The 6,784-nt window shown below is 39.3% G+C and overlaps 1 non-coding gene across 1 annotated transcript; it reads right to left on the reverse strand.

Moving 5' to 3' along the window:
* Nucleotides 1–6,330: 6,330 nt before the first annotated feature.
* Nucleotides 6,331–6,402, reverse strand: TRNAC-GCA. The gene has a single exon. It is a non-coding gene; the product is annotated as a tRNA-Cys (tRNA).
* Nucleotides 6,403–6,784: the final 382 nt, after the last annotated feature.

A 6,784-nucleotide genomic window follows, 5' to 3' on the forward strand; every position in this document is an offset into this window, starting at 1 on the left:
CTTGACTTAAAAAATTATTAATTATAAAAGCTACTATTTATTGAGTATCTACTATGCTCAAGGAACTAGAGCTCATAATTTACATGTATTGTTTCATTTTCAAAATAGTCCCACAGAAAGATAGGTGCTATTATCACAATTTTATAGAAGATATACTTGAGGGAATTCCCTAGCAGTCCAGTGGTTAGGACTCTGTCCTTTCACTGCTGAGGGTCCAGGTTCAATCCCTGGTCAGGGAACTAAGATCTTATAAACTATGCAACATGGGGAAAAAATTCAAGAAATAGAAAAAAATTAAAAATAAATAAAAGAAGATATGTCAATACTTCAGACCCAATGGGTTTATGTAAGTTGTTTTAAAATATAGTTAATAAGTCATAAAACAAGACCATGGACTCTGGTTTTTCTCTAAAAAGGCCTCATTGCATTCACTATACTGTACTATCATCATAATATTTTGATAATTATTCTTCATGTTCAACCTTCCTAATGTTTTCACTTTCATTTATAAAGAAGTATTTTCTGCTTAAATAGTTCATTTCAAATATATTAGAACAAGAAAGGATACATCCAGTTCTATGTTACTTTACACACTTACAAGATTTACAAGTCCCTTATAAAATTTAAGCCAAGATCAAAACAAGCAAAACTCCAGTATTTCTGAGTCTAAAGCTTACCAGGGAACAACTTGCTTCTAATGCTATCAATGTACAATATGGGGGCAGGCAGTGTCAGCCAAACAAACAATGTGGAGTCAGTCGGGCTGTATGCCAGCCAACAAAGGAAATGAATCTGTTCTGTTGTGGACTGAATGTCTGTGTTCCCCCTAAAGTTCACATTCTGAAGCCCTAACTCTCAATGTGATGGTATTAGGAGCAGGGGCCTTTTATACATGATTAAATTTAAATCAGGTCGTGAGGGTGGTATATTCATGGTGGGTTAGTGCCTGCATAAAAATAGTGAGAGAGAGAGCTCTCACTCCCTCCACGCACACACATCAAGGATTGGCCAGGTGAGGAAACAGAGAGAGTGAAGGATTACAGGCCAGGAAGAAGGCCTTTACTAAGAACTGAATATTTGGGTACCTTGATCTTAGACTTCTTAGCCTAAAGAACTGTGATAAATAAATATCTGTTACTAAAAATGACCCAGTCTACAGTATTTTGTTATAGCAGCTCAAGCTGACTAATACACTAGGTAACATAGCTAACATAGAGCTGGAATTATATGTGATTCAGGACATTCAGAATAAGTCTAGATGGTCTTTCAAAGAACATAAAGAGTGTATTGATAGATTTTACAATTGCTACAGATCTCACGGAATATTCATGGCCATGTAGAGAATGAAATGAAAACAAAGAAATCAAGCAAAAGTGATCTCTGAGTTGACAGCAATTACTACGGGATAACTTAGAATTTAGGAATATATCAATTTTTTCAGTATTTCTAATACTTCCTCCTAATTATGTTTGAATTTGACTAAATAGTTCATATTTATACAACCTTTCTCCAGCTTTCAACTGGAAATATGTACTTCCCCTTTGGAGTGATCTTGTGCACATGTCCTCCAATATGCAGCATAGGCTGCACAGTTTTGTTTTGAGTAAAATATCTGCTGAAATGTCTGCTGAGTGAGGGAGTAGGAAGGGGACTATGTAGGGAAAGTCTTTTTATAAAAAATGAGCTGGAGAAAAAGAAACAAATAGAGATTAATGTTCTATCCTTGTTCAACTTTGCACTACCTAATGTTCATAATTTATTTATTGCTCACAGAAATTTACTAATAATGTTACTTCACTTTTAAAAAACTTTCTTAATTAGTGTGCTGCTGCTGCTAAGTCACTTCAGTCGTGTCCGACTCTGTGCGACCCCTGAGACGGCAGCCCACCAGGCTCCCCCGTCCCTGGGATTTTCCAGGCAAGAGTACTGGAGTGGGGTGCCATTGCCTTCTCCTAATTAGTGTAGGCATGCTTTATTATCTACTAGGCATGCTTATTATCTAGTTCATGTTTATATAAAGTGTATGAAGGAAAGTTTCTTTTCAGAATAAGTTTTGAATTAAAATATTCTTTACTAAGAATCCTCTTGAGGCTACTGAATCCATCACTGATGATATGGAAACAGGAAGGCAGGGCTATCGGCAATGTCTCTGCTTCATTAGAAACTGTGGCTTTCTCTGTAAAACGCTAAAATCAATCTGTCACAATTTCAAGCGAAGTCACAATGAATCCATACTGAAACAGTAGAGTTAATGAATAACTGAAGTGATCAGGTTTAGATTCTGCTTCTTTCATTCAGCAAGCCTGGACTCCAGTGGGTCAGGCACTGCTTCGGGGACAGAAAAATGAGGTACACACCTGCTGCCCTTAGGATTCACTTTCTTGTGTGACAGAAAAATCCATCAGCAACTCATTGTACATCAGAGTCCTAACTGCTATAGCTTACTTCTAGGCAAATTGCTATGTATACACAGAGGAGATACATTAGTCTGCTTGGGTTGCCATAATGGAATGCATGGTTTGACAAACATAAACACATTTCTCATCCTTCTAGAACCTGAGAAGCTAAGATCAAAGTGCCAGAAGATTAAGGCTTGCAGAGGTCCACCTTCTCACTGGATCCTCACATGATGGAGTAAGAGACAAGTTCTCTGGTGTCTCTTTTTACAAGGGCACAAATCCCATCATGAGGGCCCCAATCCCATCATGAGGGCCCCATACTCATGACCTCATCTTACCCTTTTTACCTCCAAAGTCCCACCTTAAAATACTATCACATTGGGGGTTAGAACTTCAACATATGAATATTAGGGAACACAACATTCAGTCCCTAAGAGGAGGGATGTGTTAACGCTGCCTACGATTATGGAGTAGGGCATTGCAGAAGAATTGACCCCTGAGGTCTCAGAATGGGCATGAGAGGTCACCAGTGAAGTAACAGTGAAGGCATACTTTGTAGAAAGAATAGCAGGGGAAAAAAAAACACAGGGGGAAGAATGAAAGGTGATTGCTGCATCTTGGATAGAATAAGGAGTAACTATAGGATAGGAAACAGTGAGGCAGAAAAGTAGTTTGAGACCAGATTATAGAAAGGCCTGAGCATGACTCTGAGAAGCTTAAAATTTCTTTGTATGGGTAGCAGGAAGCTGATGAAATTGTGTGTGTGTTATTAACAAAGTTTGTTTGGACTAAAGTACTACAACTAAATTTAATATTTAAAATTGATTTTTTATAAGTTTTTATGATAAAATAACATCAAACTTTGAGAAAGCAATAACACAAAGAACTCCTGTATAGTCTTTACACAGATTTACCAATTATTACTATTTGGCCACATATACATTATTCTCTCTCTCTCTCTCTCTCTCTCTCTCTCTATATATATATATATATATATATATGTTATATATATAACATATATATATTTCTTATATAGACACATAGATATGCATGGGTATGTATACACACACACAAATATATATCAGATCAGATCAGATAAGATCAGTTGCTCAGTCGTGTCCGACTCTTTGCTACCCCATGAATTGCAGCATGCCAGGCCTCCCTGTCCATCACCAACTCCCAGAGTTCACTGAGACTCATGTCCATAGAGTCAGTGATGCCATCCAGCCATCTCATCCTCTGTCGTCCCCTTCTCCTCCTGCCCCCAATCCCTCCCAGCATCAAAGTCTTTTCCAATGAGTCAACTCTTCGCATGAGGTGGCCAAAGTACTGGAGTTTCAGCTTTAGCATCATTCCTTCCAAAGAAATCCCAGGGCTGATCTCCTTCAGAATGGACTGGTTGGATCTCCTTGCAGTCCAAGGGACTCTCAAGAGTCTTCTCCAACACCACAGTTCAAAAGCATCAATTCTTCGGCGCTCAGCCTTCTTCACAGTCCAACTCTCACATCCATACATGACCACAGGAAAAACCATAGCCTTGACTAGACGGACCTTTGTTGGCAAAGTAATGTCTCTGCTTTTGAATATGCTATCTAGGTTGGTCATAACTTTCTTTCCAAGGAGTAAGTGTCTTTTACTTTCTTGGCTGCAGTCACCATCTGCAGTGATTTTGGAGCCCAGGAAAATAAAGTCTGACACTGTTTCCACTGTTTCCCCATCTATTTCCCATGAAGTGATGGAACCGGATGCCATGATCTTTATTTTCTGAATGTTGAGCTTTAAGCCAACTTTTTCACTCTCCACTTTCACTTTCATCAAGAGGCTTTTGAGTTCCTCTTCACTTTCTGCCATAAGGGTGGTGTCATCTGCATATCTGAGGTTATTGAGATTTCTCCCGGCAATCTTGATTCCAGCTTGTGCTTCTTCCAGTCCAGCGTTTCTCATGATGTACACTGCATAGAAGTTAAATAAGCAGGGTGACAATATACAGCCTTGACGTACTCCTTTTCCTATTTGGAACCAGTCTGTTGTTCCATGTCCAGTTCTAACTGTTGCTTCCTGACCTGCATATAGGTTTCTCAAGAGGCAGGTGAGGTGGTCTGGTATTCCAATCTCTTTCAAAATTTTCCACAGTTTATTGTGATCCACACAGTCAAAGGCTTTGGCATAGTCAATAAAGCAGAAATAGATGTTTTTCTGGAACTCTCTTGCTTTTTCCATGATCCGGCGGATGTTGGCAATTTGATCTCTGGTTCCTCTGCCTTTTCTAAAATCAGCTTGAAGAACTGGAATTTCACATATTGCTGAAGCCTGGCTTGGAGAATTTTGAGCATTACTTTACTAGCATGTGAGATGAGTGCAATTGTGTGGTAGTTTGAGCATTCTTTGGCATTGCCTATCTTAGGGATTGGAATGAAAACTGACCTTTTCCAGTCCTGTGGCCACTGCTGAGTTTTCCAAATTAGCTGGCATATTGAGGGCAGCACTTTCACAGCATCATCTTTCAGGATTTGGAATAGCTCAACTGGAATTCCATCACCTCCACTAGCTTTGTTCGTAGTGATGCTTTCTAAGGCCCACTTGACTTCACATTCCAGGATGTCTGGCTCTAGGTCAGTGATTATACCATCGTGATTATCTGGGTCATGAAGATCTTTTTTGTACAGTTCTTCTGTGTATTCTTGCCATCTCTTCTTAATATCTTCTGCTTCTGTTAGGCCCATACCATTTCTGTCCTTTATTGAGCCCATCATTGCATGAAATGTTCCTTTGGTATCTCTGATTTTCTTGAAGAGATCCCTAGTCTTTCCCATTCTGTTGTTTTCCTCTATTTCTTTGCATTGATCGCTGAAGAAGGCTTTCTTATCCCTTCTTGCTATTCTTTGGAACTCTGCATTCAGATGTTTATATCTTTCCTTTTCTCCTTTGCTTTGTACTCACAGGTATATACATACATTTTTTTCTGAACTAATTGAGAGTAGTTCATCCTTTTACCTCTTAATAGTTCAGTGTGTATTTTCCAAGAATAAAGACATTCTCTTTTATAACCAAATTACAATTTTCAAATTCAAGAAATTTTAATCCATATAATTCCAATTTTGTCAACTGTTCTGATAATGACTTTTACACTATGAAAAATTTTACCCTGTAGAATCAAATCCAGAAGCATGTATTGCATTTCATTTTCTTGTCTTTTTCATGTCCTTTAATCTGCAAAGTTCCTCAGCCTTCTTTTTCATGATAATGGCATTTTTAAAAAGCATTGAGAGTTTTTAAAGAAAATGATATGTTAAAAATACCTTATTATTGAAAAATGACTAAGGTCAGTGAAAAAGAGATGAATGAATGAAAAAATAAGGGGCAGAGAGGTGATTTGGGAGACATAAACAGCTTGAGGTGATAAAGATTCAGTGGGAGGGTGAAAAGGGCACCCACATGGGAAATTCAACAGCATTCAGTGCTGATTTTGTGCGAAAAGTAAAGAAATTAAAGTTTGCTTCTAGCTTGGTCCATTCAATGGATGGTGATAGGATCATAAGTAAAGATTTTGCCTTCTGTTTGATTCTAGGTTGAAGGAGGATAACCAGTTTTGCTTTTGAGTGCTAAGTGGATCTAGGTATCATGCAGTTGGAAATAAGACACAGAACTCTGGTAAGATATCTAGGGTAGAGAAAGAGTACCTGAAGAATAACAAACCTAAATAGCCTATCTTCTGCTTAGCTTTCCCATCTTCCAGCTGAGACTTGTACACAGGAGATGCTTAAGATGGATTGTAGCCTGACAACCATCTCACAGTAGCTTAAAGTGAAGTTGCTCAGTTGTGTCCGACTCTTTGTGACCCCATAGACTGTAGCCTATCAGGTTCCTCCGTTCATGGGATTTTCCAGGCAAGAGTACTGGAGTGGATTGCCATTTCCTTCTCCAGAGGATCTTCCCGACCCAGGAATCGAACCCGGGTCTCCTGCATTGCAGGCAGACGCTTTACCATCTGAGCCACCCAGGAAGCCACCAGTAGCTTAAGGGAAAGGCAAAAGGGTGGTCAAGTTTTCTTCCAGGCAGATGAAGGCTGGGAGGACTCTGGGGATTTCCCTGCAGAATTGAGGAAGCCCTGAGCTGATCAGGGCAGCTCCTCCCTGCTGCAGAGACTCAAATAGGAATTAATAGGGTCCCAGAGGAACAACGCTTTGTACCAGCTTCACAATCCCCCATCCAGAATTTCCAAATCCAGAGAACTCCTATAGAACCTTTCACCTACACTTCTCTTCTACTGTCCTGTCCTGCACCCGCTGAGGGGTTGGGAGGGAGTGTGCAAAAAGGAATCAGACCATCCGGTTGGTCATTTATTGGCTCATCATTTATTCATCTATTCAAGAAATATATAGTGA

This window comes from Bos indicus x Bos taurus, unplaced genomic scaffold, assembly GCF_003369695.1.
Source record: "Bos indicus x Bos taurus breed Angus x Brahman F1 hybrid unplaced genomic scaffold, Bos_hybrid_MaternalHap_v2.0 tig00001249_arrow_arrow_obj, whole genome shotgun sequence".
Taxonomy (NCBI): domain Eukaryota; kingdom Metazoa; phylum Chordata; class Mammalia; order Artiodactyla; family Bovidae; genus Bos; species Bos indicus x Bos taurus.